This window comes from Monomorium pharaonis, chromosome 2 (genome assembly GCF_013373865.1).
Source record: "Monomorium pharaonis isolate MP-MQ-018 chromosome 2, ASM1337386v2, whole genome shotgun sequence".
Classification (NCBI taxonomy): domain Eukaryota; kingdom Metazoa; phylum Arthropoda; class Insecta; order Hymenoptera; family Formicidae; genus Monomorium; species Monomorium pharaonis.
The window spans coordinates 21,978,907-21,994,021 of record NC_050468.1 but is presented as its reverse complement, the minus strand read 5'-3'; the positions used below and the strand labels follow the sequence as shown (position 1 = coordinate 21,994,021).

General features: G+C 36.7%; 1 protein-coding gene and 1 long non-coding RNA gene across 12 annotated transcripts in view; one reads left to right on the top strand and one right to left on the bottom strand.

Moving 5' to 3' along the window:
• Nucleotides 1-15,115, top strand: part of LOC105834480 (disks large 1 tumor suppressor protein) — a 401,711-nt gene that overhangs the window by 296,412 nt on the left and 90,184 nt on the right. The window lies entirely within an intron of this gene.
• On the bottom strand, nucleotides 1,203-4,878 carry LOC118644551. The gene is made up of 2 exons (XR_004962321.1): nucleotides 1,613-4,878; nucleotides 1,203-1,546 (listed from the first exon to the last, which is right to left on the bottom strand). It is a non-coding gene; the product is annotated as an uncharacterized LOC118644551 (long non-coding RNA).

Here is a 15,115-nt window from a genome sequence, read left to right as displayed (position 1 = left end):
CCTTATTGTTTTATTTTGCAACGTTCCTTTATAGAAATTTTAGTTTTATTAGAAAAAGTATAAGACTCTCTTATTTATATTTTGTACAATAACTTTTGTTAATAATATAATCAATATTTTAAATTTTAATTTAACATTTTCATTTGTCAATATGTTGTTTAATCGATTCTAGACTCAAAATTATAAAACATACTTTAAATGTTATGTATACAAATGTAATAACACTCTATTGTTTAAATTTGTAAAACTCGAAATATGTATAGCCGAATAAAATGTTAAATAACAAAAAATACCCAAGTTTAACAAGAATGAGGAAGTATAATTTACTGCTAAAATATATCTTAAAAAAGTTTTAAGATGCTCAAAAATAGAAATGCTTAATAACAAATGTCAGTTGTTAATGGCAGTTGGGTAATGGCATATTAGCGTCACTGCACAACAGCGTGCTACTAAACAAATGATTCTATAAATGATCAACTAGAGTTGATCTATTCTATTAAAACACATTTTCCAACGAATATTTCAAAATTAATTCTCTATCACATTCATTCTACAATTAACGGAGTGGCATTCCAGCATTCGTTAAAACTTCAGTCGCGGTGAACTGTTAGTTAAACTGACGAAATTTCGCTTATAGTAATGCACGCAAAATATAGGAGACGACATAAAAGTCATTATATAAATATTTTTACTCCATCTCTATGGAGAGGGAAAATACTATCCGCTCAGATTTTCAACTGCGCCGGTAAATATCAAAATAACCGATTAAGCGAAAGCGTTCGCAGCAGCCCCGGTGCGTTCGGCCGAAAATGTTTACTCTGGAATTGGGACACCCGCAGCCAGCCTGGGCTGGCACATGCAGATACCATGTTCTCCGCAGGTGTATAAACTTTAACTCGCAAATTCTGTAATCGCCACGCCAGGCCCGTCCATTTACGAACCGGATGAACAGCGAACGCCGCAGATTTGTGTCGTGCGATTGTATCACGAGCACGGTTCGATCGAATATCGCAGAAGGTGTTTTGTCGCGCGAATTCTGTGCGTAAATTAATTCATTTACTCGCGCACATTAACTCATTTTCGAATGATGGATATAAATCCGTAATTAATACAAACGGTACGTACCGTGATAGCGCATAAGCGCATAATTCTGCAATAAGGACATTAGTTATGGAATATACGAGCAATAAATAAATCAATATATATATATATACATATATTTCTACATTTACAGGATAATATCGTTTTATTAATGAATTAATAAGGTACGCGACATACGAGAGGCGTGGCTTGAAACGAATTTTGAGCGGACATCGCACGGCGGAGCGAAAACTTCCAGATGCGCGGTAAATATTAATTAGCCTCAACGAATATCTTTGCCGCGGAAAAATAATTAATGCCTCGGTGAGATGTGAATAATCCACTTTTATAAAATGTTCGTTTTCTTCCACTTAGCGACCGATGTAGCACGCACCGTCCAAGTTTATGAATTGATTTATGAAGGGAACGTCCGAGTGTTTCTACCTGAAGAGCGGTTCGCCCGCATCTGAAAATTGGGGAGAATATATATTATCATAATGTATTCCACTTCATCTGCATCGGGATTACTGACCAGATAAGGGCTCGAAGTTCGGAGCGAAGCGAGTGCGCTCTAAAGCGGAATTGATTTCCCTCTCTAGGAAAATAAGCATATTTCTATCCCTCTAGGAAAATAAGCAGTATGATCGGCAGGTTGCGCAGCGATGGTTAGCCACACCTGAAATTTTTTGTACATTATTAATTTATAGATTATCGTGGTATTAAATTACGATACAATTTAAGCGTCGCAAATTGAACATCGCAAGTGACGTTAGTACAAAATTTAAGCCGAATTTTGTAAGCTATTGTTATTTGTTTAATAACGATGCAACGACGAGAGTTTAAAACGAGTAATTATTTCGGCGATATGGTGCAGAATAGAATGAATTATTCATGGTTGACGCCCTTCGTGGGAAATCTTTATTTAGCGCTAAGTTAATATTAATCGAAAACAAGAGATCGACCGCGGTGCGCCATGATGAAATCTAAAAACCTGAAGAGTGTATTTAGGTCAACTTCGTTGTCTCTGACAGTTCGTTCGTCTTGACTTTTAAAAACTACCGGACAATTTCCGTGGGTTTATCTTCGCGAAACTTGTTCGGCGCGCGCGCGTAAAGCTCCGCCGAGTAATTTGAACGAAAAGTAAACTCCGGGGCTCTTTATTTTGCTTGGCTTCGCGTTAGTAAGAAACTACCACTGTGTCCCGACGAATCGACGTGAAATCGAGACAAACTCTGAATGTTATTTCAAGTCCGTTACTCCGGTTTGAATTGTTAAACCTACCTGCCGTTAATGCAATAGTGTTATGTACACATTTTATTATTTCATGAATTAACTCACGACTTTGTATGCCGTTCTTCTTAATATCTTTTCATAACTGAAATACGCTTTTCAATCAATCTTTTAAATTCATCCTATTCTGTCTAAATTGAAATTCTTCCGTTAATAATAATTTTTACGTTATCGAAACTTGATTGTGTATAGCTATGCGGCTATACACTTGACTAGACATGCATAATAATAAATCGACCACTTCAGAACTGAGCAGAGCGATCCGTGGATTATCCGGACGTTCGCCTCACCTAAAACAACTGACCCGCATATACCGTCGCGAATATTAGGCACAATTAATCTTTATGACGGTAAATCTATTTATGAACCGTGCCAATATCTTGCATCTTAACGTTTACCATAACGCTGCCACTATCTTGTTGGCGTCGAGCGGCGATAGGGACGAGAAAGGGCTGCGTTACATGGATTTCGGTGATGGCAGACGCAGAATAAGGTCGTAAACTCTCGGGTGTAAACCGCTAAATGGTACGTTGGAGTAGAATGAAGTTTCCCGCGGTATTGAATCGGTGATGGAAGACGCCCGGGCCGATCATCCTCCGATCAAGCGCGCACTACTGTTGCTCGGCGCGCCGACTCATTCGATCTATACGTAAGCACCATGAGACACGGTGCCACATAACTCCGCACGCTCTAGGATCGCTAGTCAAAACTACCCGAGGGAGTTGCACGCAGCAATACGAAATCACTTAGTTTGTCTCCCCCTCGCCCACCGGAAACACTCTACTTCTGCCGGACGCGGAAGTTTCGACGGTCCGGACCGCAGCGACCGTTTCGGATTCCCCCCCAGGATATGTACGACGAATGAATGACTCATTACTTCTCCCCGAACAATTCGAGTGTTGATATTTTGATTCGAGTTTTATGTTTGTTTTCAATTTAATATCGCATATCGTCTCGGTTGCGATACCATTATTACAAAAAATGTTGAAAGCTTGTGGAGCGTTTTTATTTTAACATTTACAAAAAATGTGCAAATATTATGATGTTTTGTTGATCTACAAACGCTTTACGTTTTTTCTGCGAGCTTTTAATCACTTCAAATATTTTTAGATTTCTATCAGGGGTTGCATAAAGTATAATATTTTTTTAGGAACTCAAGGATTAAATATTATACCGCGCGAGGGATAAATCGGCATTGATAAAAGAAAACGCCTGATTTCTAACAGTTCTCTCTCCGTCTTCTTTGCAAATCGAAAGATACCATACGTAAACTTCAGAATTAAATTCGGACGCCTCGTGAAAGCGTCCACAACTCCGTGGACTAGAGATAATGACGCTCTAAAATGTCTTAATCTCCGCGGAAATTCTCGACGGTACCGGGCGCGAGCGAATGAGTGCGATGAGAGGGAGTTCATACTTTCCGCGTCTCGATAAATCCTCGCAGCTAGAGAATTTATTGCACCGCGAGGGTGCTCTCAGACATTCCGCGGATTAACTCGTCAAAGTGTCTCTCAAGAAATTGTCCCGACCGCCCCGTTACTCTGCGGGCTATACCATATTACCTCGAGGTTGCATGCAACTATGCGGTGCGGGTGGAAGTTCGTCGTCGCTAAACTTCGAATTTAGTAACGGTGCGCGTCTATCCCGTACCTCTCCCTTCCCCGTGGCAGTAATCGAGAAATTACGGCTGGCGCGGAAAAGTAATCGGAAATTCGCGCAACTTCGATCGCCACCGCGAAGAACTGCGGTTCGATCGTGGACGCTGATTATACTCCGAATGAAAGTATGAACGTAGACATTAGGAACAAAGTAGAGTCCGATTGCGTGAAACGAAGAAAGCAACTCATCATTTCGTGTACAACATTGAACTACTTTAGAGCGCAGCTGGTGCATACCCCGGTTCTAAGGAACAGAAATTCAATCGGCGCTGAATGGCAATGAAAGAAAAAGAGCGTGGCGCGCGATGGATTTGTATAATTCGCTCGATCGAATTAAAGCTGAGTAAAGCTTTCGGCAACACGATACAATTTTTTTATGCTAACACAAATACGAGGCGTCTTGTTATTGTACGATTGGGTTACGATTGGTAATATAATCATTCGAGCCAATCAGGGCACGTAATAAGATGTCTCGTATGCGATCCAGCATGAAAAATCGTATCGTGTGCTAAAGGCTTAAGTTATACAAATTGGGCCGTTGAAAGGAGTCACTGACAGATAAAATCTGCATATATTACGAGAAGAGAAATCATAAAAGGAACAAATTATGAGATACTTGTGAAAGTTGTTAGTGTTATACAGCGTGTCCCGTCAAAAAAACATGCTTAAATTTCTATAAAGAAAATAATGCGTTTTAGAAAAAAAATTTTTTAACAAAAGTTGTATCTGTATATTCTGTGAAGGGGGACAAATAATAGTGTAAAATCAATTTTAAAAATTAAATCAATTTTTAAAAAATATTTTTTAAATTATTTTATCTCTTATCAAGATAATCCATTTTTTAACGGAATTAGATTTTTTTACATAATTTATAATATCTATAATTTTTCTACATATAAATATTTGAATTTATTCAATTCTTGTAAATTAATAGTTTACGAGATTTTTATTTTATGTTAAATTATATGCAGTGATAAAATATTTTGTAAACTTGATTTTTCGATAATTTTACTTTAGTCTTATTTTATGTAGAATAATTAAAAAAGTTATATTCATTCAAATTATATTATATGAAAAAATTATATAATTCTATTTTAAAAAAAGACTTTATGACTTTGAAAAACCAATTTTTTTGAAAATTGATTTTACTATGTTCCATTTTAAACAGACGATACAACTTTTGTTTGAAACATTTTCTGAAACGCGTGATTTTTTTTAGATATTTATTTTATATATTTTTTAAATGGGACACATCATATATATGGCGCAAGGAATGATAGGTCGATTATTCAGACAAATTGTGGCAATCTAAGATTTTGCAATTCTGATTGTACATATTAAATTCTGTTTTATGATTATCTTTCAAATTGAAGCAACACGTTGTTGTATGGACATTTCGTGGAAATTCGTAATTTTGCTGTGCTACGGTTTCTTGCTGTTATTGGCACCGGAATCGCTCAATTTCCACATGTAATCCGATAAAGACGTACGGTTCGGAAGAACGGATTTTTACGAGGGTAAGCAACGTTTGACAACCTCTTTTGCGCCCCGTAGAAAAACACCGGGCGTCGACAGTGGCTAGGAAAGAATGGGGAAAGAAAAGCAGCCGGACGTGACTAGGATAAGGGCTATTTCCCCGTTTCCGATTCGTCCGAAAACTCGGAGCCTTTAACTTGCTGACACGGAATACAAGATTGGAATAAATTTACGGTACTTCGTGCTTCGTATTAAGCATTCTACCTTATCGTCTTATCTCGCTTATCGTCTTTGTTAAATGTTATTCATTGTCGGTGACATCTTGTTTTGGTATTGCCAAAAGAGCACGGGGCATTTTTCTTATTACTTTCTTATATGATACTATTGAGCTTTTAACGAAAATATAGTAACTTGCTTTGAAATTGAAATTATTTTTCTTAAATCACTTTTATTTCGAGATCTGACTTTTGCAAATTTACTTTACGGTTCACTGCTTTTTCCCAACGCGCGATATCTTTCGCTCTGGAGCTTCCTCCGATCAAATTATCTGCTCAAGTATAAAGAAGCATAAACGTCTAAAACGTGCTAGACCTTCGGGATTAAGTTCATCCATAAAAAAAAAATAAGCAAGTACTTTTTATAAAATAAAGCAATATAAATGTATGCTTAATATCGTTAATATTATTTATAACGTAATTTGTTTTTATTTTTGAGTTGATAATAAGCAAAAATGTGTGGTTTTACAATTAGATTTTCAGAGGCTTGTAATATTTTAATCTTTTTCTCGATAATTTCATTTTTCTTTTGCGGTCTTCTTTTGCGATACAGAATGCATGAATTAAAAGTATCTTGATTACGAATAATTCATCAGATAAATATCAATTATGAATTTTTACACTCTTTTAAAAACATCTGCGAGATTTATCTACAACAGTAATTTTTATATTACTTCGGTAATTGATTGGAATTTCCTATTTAGTCGGTCGTAACATTTTTTATACGCTCTTTAAAACTTATGGATAGGTACTTAATAGACTTATTGAAATATAAAGTAGCGCAACATAAACAAGTAAAAATATTTATTTATTGTTTTTTTAAATGTATATATTTAAGAAATTGATAATGTATATATAATTTGAAACCTTTTTTTATTTTTTAAGAGTCCTGTCTTATAAGCAAAGAATTTTTGAAACTAATTTTAAAAATTAGAAGAATAAGAAATATAAAATATATAGAACGTATGTGACAAATCTATTAAATATATATGCAAAGTATATAAATACCAATTTGTATGTATTTTATTATAACAGTTTATTTTGAAACCAATATTTTTTAATAAAACAAATTATTTAATACAGATCTTCCAACATTTAATTTAAAATATAAGGATTATTGAGGAAATTTCTAATATTTATTTCTCTTTAAGAAATGCTCATTACATACAATTTTTTTATAAGAAGTAATTATTAAAAATAATATATTCCAATAAAAATATTTAATATAAAATAATCATATGCATTTATCATATTGAAAGTATTTTTCTGATTTAAACTTTTAATATAAAATCTTTTATATAATTTCTTATAAAACTGCGTAATCTTTGAGAACTACATATCTCGATAATTTTAATTTTTACTTTACAAAATTAATTTTCTTTGATTTATATAAAATCTAATATAAAAACTTTAATATTTGTACAATGTAATTTGTATTAAACTATATAAAACTAATGCGTACAGACCATAATTTAATTTGCACACTTTTGAAACAAATTTTGCAATAGATTTCTCGATGTCATTCTCTATTCCTTTTTTAATTTTTTTACTGCATTAAATCTTAGCAGAACAATATTTTAATATTTATATTTACATTTTTGTATAAATGTAAAGAGAAAATGTAATAATTTAAGATAAATATAATCACGTTGATTTGATAAAGTATTCAACAAGAATTGTGATGACATCACTATTCACAATCTGTAGTTTTTGCAAGAAAGATACCCGCCAACACCGGGATATCGCAGATAAGAAGACCGCAATTTGTTTATGTTTGTTTTCAGTGTTCGCCCGCGGGATTTTCTCAGACAGAAGCACCGTTAATGAATATTTATATCATTATCGTGGCCCGTTTCTTCGTGTGTAAAGAAAGCTTAACGCGCTGCCGCTTTTGTCGGACCTTCTCTTTCCACCTTTCGCTGCATATTTTTCAGACTGGGCGAAGAGGTAACCGAGAGAAAAACAGTAAACGTATAAATCCTCTAGATTTCTCTACCAAGAAAAACACGAGCATTGAGCCTCGTCGTAGTCTCGTCGCGACGTGAGGTACGATTAAATCGTCTGTATAAATTAACATGATTAACGGCGAGAATTTGGGGGTGTTTTGTAAGAGAAAATTAAATTAAACGCAATTGCGTTTTATTTGTTAAAAAAAATTATATTCGAAAATAATAATGGCCGTTTCACGTAATTCATCGATAACATTCAAACAAATCGCTCTATTAGGAAATATACCTGAACAAGAATATCGCGTTACTTGTGTCGAAACTGTGTACGTCGTTAATATTGTTTTGAATCCTCATCAGTTCACTGCTCGTTACCCGTTAAGCACGTGTGTGCTGAAACGATCAATTAACTCTCAACTGCAATATCTGCTGTAGCCGTTCGAATTTTCCGATACGTCTACGGGAAACTTCGCGGGCCCGCCGCTCGCAAAGATTGGATCGTTAATACGAGCTCATTAATCACATCCCGCAAGCAGCCTATGAAATTAATTTCGCGCGTCGTGACTTTTAATGTCAGCCGTTAAATTTGTACGAGATCAATTATGCGACAGACATATTAATTTTGACTCGCTCTCTCTCAAGTTGATTATACTACTAGCTTTTGTTTAAATCTTATATACTTTATCAGTTTTACACACTGATAGCATTTATCGAATCAATCTTTACGTTTTTCCGTACGTCCTTCAAGAATTTGGAAACAGAACGAAGCATAGCTTATTTTTTTAATACCTTCAATAACTCTTTATCATCTTATTATGATAACTTCTGTTATCTCTGTAAATTGATTTGAAATTACATGTAAATTTTGATATATGATTTCTGCGATTTTATTTTATTCAATTAATATTTTGTTATGTCAGTTGTTATGCTATCAGTCGTTTACGATTATCAAAGTGTTCGCGCTTCCTACACACGATCGTTCACGTGGAGGTATCAGCGTAAATTCACGCGTTTTAGATCCTGCATTCATATAGTGTCCGCGTTTTATGCGCGTTTCGGGTATCGCGAGTTTACGCCCGGGGTAACATCGAACTCGAGTATGGGGGAGGTGCGGGGGCTCGTCCAAAGTTAAATCCCGGAATCTGCGAGCTTTGTGAATTAAACCCGCGTACCTGCAGAGAATTGAAACGCCGCAGCATGCTAAACGCGAATCCGCTGTTATCGTAACGCGATGTCGGCCCCTACGAATAGAGATGCAGATGAAGCGAGCTTGATGCAGAATTAGCGTACCGCTCTTAATGACACATTAGAAAGCAAAATGCAAAAAGGTTTCATACAATATTGACGTCTCAAAATAATCTAAAAATTAAAAAAGTAGTCTAAGAAAATTATTAATATATTTATCAATGTATCAATTTATACGGAAGGGATAGATGAAATTTTGATAAGACATTTGTATTCTTACATTATATAGTTGTGTACTGTTATAATGTTTTATGCAGAAAACTGATAAGATTATTAAAATGTAATTTTATTTATAATAAATTTTCCCCATTTGTGAACTATTTATCACATATATGAAGCATTTTCACGCACGGGTTGATTTATTCATTTGTACCATTTATTTTTGTCAATTTACATTTGGGGTTGCACAGTAAGGATAAATATATTAGATTAGTTTCATTAATTTAAATTATACAATATTTTTCAGAGCGTAAATCAAGATTAGACTGACAACGAAACAAGATTAATTTATTCATAGATCAATTAAGAAACACGACGGCAAGGGCGGTCTTCAAATTAAGCTTAAAAGGAAAAAACCGTTAGGAAAAGTTTTTGACAGCGCTGAATAAAAGGGAAAAAATAGGTTGAGAATATCAATTTAAAGTCTGCATTATTTTTTATTTAAATATTTTATCTTAAATATTGGTGGCTTCAATATCACACAGTATTTAATATTTATTTATCTAGTAAGAACTGCGAATTATCGATTTTATTTATGTACCGTTACATATAACATTTATTTAGATCGTAAGTTAAAGCTGCGAGGAAAATATTTATCAGCGGTGAATATGACATAACTTTCTTACTTTGCAACTTGCAGGTAGGTCAAGCTTAAAGAGAAAGGCAAAAAAATGAACATACCGAAATATGCGGAGTCACGATCGCGAAAAGTTCGCCGGATCGTGCAAATTTCCGTGCGGTTACTGCACGAGGAGAAGCGCGAGAAAAGCCACGGTGTGCAAAAAGCGACTCTAAACGGCCGCGATTAAACTGCGAAAATAAAAATCAGTGGCGAACGCACGCGCGATGTTGGGACGTTTAATTGTCACTTTTTTCGCGATTCTTCCCAGAAAATTCAGCGATTCTGTTAATCTGCAACGTGCTTCATAACACACCGAGTGTACAATACTTTTGTACGCTATTCTGCGGATCGTTAAAATTCACTGTTTTTTTTTTCCAAAAAGCGCCAAAAATTCACGTGAATTTAAAAATATTTCTCATAAAATTTATTATTATTTACACATTATATTGTTTACAATTAATAAGCACTGATGATAACATAGAAACATTTAATTAGCTCTTAATATATAATAAATTAAAAATATATATGTATTATACCTTAATTATTTTTTTAATAATTTAATATAGCAGCATAACTTTATTTCTCATGCATTGCTGTCTTATAACGTTCCCTGACGTTTGACTTTAATTTCACAAACAGTCATACAATTTTTTTTTGCGAAATTAAACTGAAGTATTTAAGGTGAATGACTGTGGTTCCAAAAATTCCAGCGGTGACTCCATTACCACAAAAGCGCAAAGCGTGAATGGGGAAACGGCACTTCCGCGGTGTCTGAATTGCTCCATAATTGAACAGAACAATGCTTCGACGAAGTGTTCGTAGACACGGCGACGCTTCGCGCACGCCAGACCATCTCCGAGATGCTTTTTCTCGCGACGGAATAGCAATTAGTCGCAATGGCTCGCGCCAATCGCGACCGGTACAAGTTTTGCAAGCAAGTCGCGAAACGCGATACAAATCCCGTCGATCTGACGCCATGCCACGCCGGTTGGAGAGGTTCCAATTGTGTTAATACACTCCACGCATACATTCGCCGCGGGTATTAGTTTCGAGTTTCGATGTATACATTCGAAGGACAACTCACACCTTAAGCCACAGCTTCGTTTAATTTGCGACGGAACTTCGAATAACCGTTTTACGAGGATCCGATTATCGTCATAACTAAGGATTCCAGTATGGTTTGCTTTATCCAATACGGTTCGCGCAATTTTTTTATTATTTTACTGTCAGCTTTTATTGATCCGTAAAAATCTGTTCAACACATTTATCTGATGGTTTACTCATGATTACATCAAACGTCCTCGCAATTTGTTTAGCATTATATATATTAGTCGACGTTGACAAAGGTAATCGATGGAAAATATATTATATGGAATATATGCATTCTGTATAATATTTTTCGTTATAATGCATAAATGTTGTAACATTTTTAGTAGCATGGGTGCGACGTTTAGACTTAACACAAATTGTATGCAAATTTCGTACAACCAATCTTATGATATGCTCAACATAATTTTCCGCTTGGCAAGATCCTTCCTTGAAAAGTTCCGCGTGCTACCTCGGAAATTCAAGAACGAGTGAAAGACCGTGTTTTTGTTGCGATTTTCCGGAACAAAACGAGGCAGCATATAACGACATCTCTCGCAGCGCTCGAGTTACATCCGGCGTTAATTCCGCTTAACACGCCCCGGTTCTCGCCTTTTAGCCACGCACGTTACTTACGTTACCTTGGCGGCCATTGTAGTTTCGCCAGACGTCTACCACAGCGAGAAGGAAGTATTAAATTTAAAGGATTGCGCAAGTCTTTTTTTCCTGTCGGTATTACTTTCGCGCTGCTTCCCCTATGTCTGATTATAAGTGATACAATTTTACACATTATGTTACACAAAAGGGGCACACATCATTATCTAATACTATATAATTTATAATTTATGGGAATGATAATTATATTCGAATTTATTTACTGATTTTCTAATAATATGTAATATATAATAAATTTTATTTTAAAATCAACAAATAAACTCGAATATAATTACTTGTAATAGATTTATATTTCTATATAGATTTATATTTCTATATAGAATATGATTAATCTATAATAGATTTTGATACAATTACACACACACACACACACACGCGCGGGTTAAAAAATTTTATAAATCAAAATTATCAGTAATCTGTTAAAAAAATTTCCCAGTCTCCCGTTATTTATCTTATTTTGTTTCTTTTCTTCAAATTTTCTACCCGTCTCTTTTCTTTTGCCGTTTATGAAGCGTAAATTACAGACGAGGCTGCGGAATTTCGCACGTCAGCTACCTCTTAATAACAATCCCTCTCGACTGCTACGGTAGTACTGCTGGCGTCTCGGAGAATTCACCATTTACTTGGGTAATACGGAGGAGCCGAGGAAGGAGAGTTAGATTTAATCGACAGTAATTTTGTCCGCCGTTGAACACGCTGCTGCGCCGAATGATCGGCGGTCACGGACACCCCGCATATAAACTTCCGGAATGAGAAACCAGCCGCGGTTTCCATCGCGCATGATTATATCACGACGTCATTCGCCCCATCTTCTATTAAGGAAAATTCTCTCCCGTATTTAATCTCATCCCCTTCGTGGCGATGAAACAGGGAAAACGGCTCGACACTTCAATTTCTCGATCTTGATAAAGGCCCCTCGAAGTCTCAAACTTTATTTAAAGACTTGAGAGAGAAAGCTTTTGTTCCTCCACTTGAAGGCCCTCAAAGAATAAAGGTAGACAATGGACGACGCGGTTACTTTCAAGGTCGGTGTAGCCTGAAATTCGCTCTATTTGCCACGGAACGCGGCTATCTTTATCCACCGCGGTTCGAACCAGCGTACCGACAAAGGCCAACGGATATAGCCGGTTTTGACACGGCGAGATGTTAATTTGAAACACACGCGGGCACGATGACGACGGTATACCGAGCCAAGTTTTCTTAACCCACCATGCAGCCCTTCGCGATCGCGTCACTGTTCTAGTGACTGTTAAAAATATCAGTTTATGTATCAGAGAGAGAAAGAGGAGAGAGAGCGAGAGATAGAGAGAGAAAGTGACGATATATATAGCACTTACATATCACAAGATATTTCAGTCTTAATTTTAGAATTTCCCAAGCTACGGCCAAATTTTTCTTGCGCCCACATCTCCTGCGACGCGGCCTAATTACGGCGACAAAGCGCGACGTGAGATAACGAGCGGTCAACGAACGCGACGCGCGCGATGAGCGATCCATCGATCAAATTCCGCCAACGGTCGGCCGGTTAATTTCGGCGCGCGCCACAGGCAGGCCGCGCGCGATCCGCGGCGGGCGCGTGCCGGCGTTTATTTTCACTGGCAGTCGGAAATAGACGGCGGTTAAAAGCGCGCGCGCTCCGCCCGGATATTATAATAGCGATGACTGTGGCGCGGCAGACGCGACAGTCCGCGAGCGAGCGAGTAGCGTTCCGCGCGCGCGAGAATGGGAGGCGAGTAACGTTATTTCTCGGGGCCGCTGTCCGTTCCGCAGCGCGACGGAAGCTGCAGGTATACGCTCGTTCTCCTGCGGCCGCGGCGTTCCTGCACAGTCGTGAAAAACCGCGAGTCCGCGCGATATGTAAATCGTGTCGCGAGTGCGCGAATATTATTCATGCCGTTGCTCTTGTGGAATCACGTATTAATATTAAAAATATTAATATATATTGATAATAATGGTAATGATAGTTAATTAAATTTAAGTTGTCAACGTAATTAATTATCATATACTTTCGTCTGGAAACAATTGTTAAGTCACGCGGAAAATGAGCATACGTTTTCTTGTCTTTGCTTCACTGAATCAAACCTGTACATAAATTCCAATAAAATATTCACACTGCTAATGAGAAATTTATTAAAATTGGTGCAATGAATTATTTTATTATCATGGATGCTTTATTTATTGTAACAAAGAATAATTCGTTATATTAATAAATTTATTTATGGCTAATGAAAAGGTTCAATATAATATTTATAGTATTAACAAAAAGTTTATTGTATCAATGAATTTTCGTCAATAAACGTCATACATTGATACTATGAAGAATATTTTTTTTTATGTTGGCAGATTTGTTTTTAAAATTGACGAATTTACATAATATTCGTAACATTCATTATAATAAAATCGTGATATTCACGATATCGATATTTTAGTTAGTTGTCGTTCGAAAGTGCACACGCGTCGAGTAAAAAGCGCAGTGGATTTATGTAGTCCCGTATCCTCGCGATAAGAAGCAAAAATCGTCGCTGCACGCGAAGTATAAGCGACGGCGATCGGCGGTGAATTATGCAAAACGCATAAATCTGTCCGTCGCCTGCAATAAATCAGTTGGTCAAACGTCAGTGAAGCAACACCTGCTTGCTATTGAAATTATTCGAGTTCGAGCGACACGACGACGCGACAGGCACTCGTCATCGCGTATAATCGGATCAGGCAGAGCGGAAGTGCGTCCTGCAAATCTCAGTGTAGAAGTTAGTGTTGTTAATTTCTACGCGTGCAAGCGCGGGAGAGGGCATCGAGAAGGTCCATGTATGATGCAGATCAATGATCACCAGTATGGTCAATCGGCGGACCTGGAAAATGGTAATTAACGGAAAATAGTTTCAGATTACGATGCGCACTCGGGTTTCGGAACTCTTGTGCGCGCGCGCGTTTCACATGATTTATAGCGAGCGTAAACGCTTTGACGATTCCGGAACACGCTCGTTTATCGTTATCGTAACTTCCGTGGTGCGGTTAGTTGGAGACATTCAAGGAAATGATTCTAATCAATTCAAAGAGGAAATGTTGTTTAATTCCCTTAGTTCTAATGATCATATAGGAGTTTATTAGGTTATTAATATTAATACCACATTATTAAGATTATATGTAATATTATATGACAAAAGCCAAGAATTTATTACAAATATATATTTGAAAGAAATAATACAAAAATATGAATGATCTTATATTAACAGTGTAACTCTTATAAAATTGAAAAAAAAAGATCAATTTTTATAAAAAGGGAATTTGTTTTCATTCTCACGAGGAGAGCACTCGATTACACCGGCGAAATTATAGACTATAATTTTGGAATTAATCTACGAATTACCGCGCATACGAAAATACATCAGCTACGCGAAACACGCGGATCACTTAATTGTCGGCGGTAACGAGTCGTCAAACAAGTCCGATAAGCATGGCTGATACCGCGTTGTGCATTGCGCGAAAGTGTGTGCGGGATCCCCGCGCTCCGTCGCCTCTCCCCTCGACCCCGGTACGATTAAT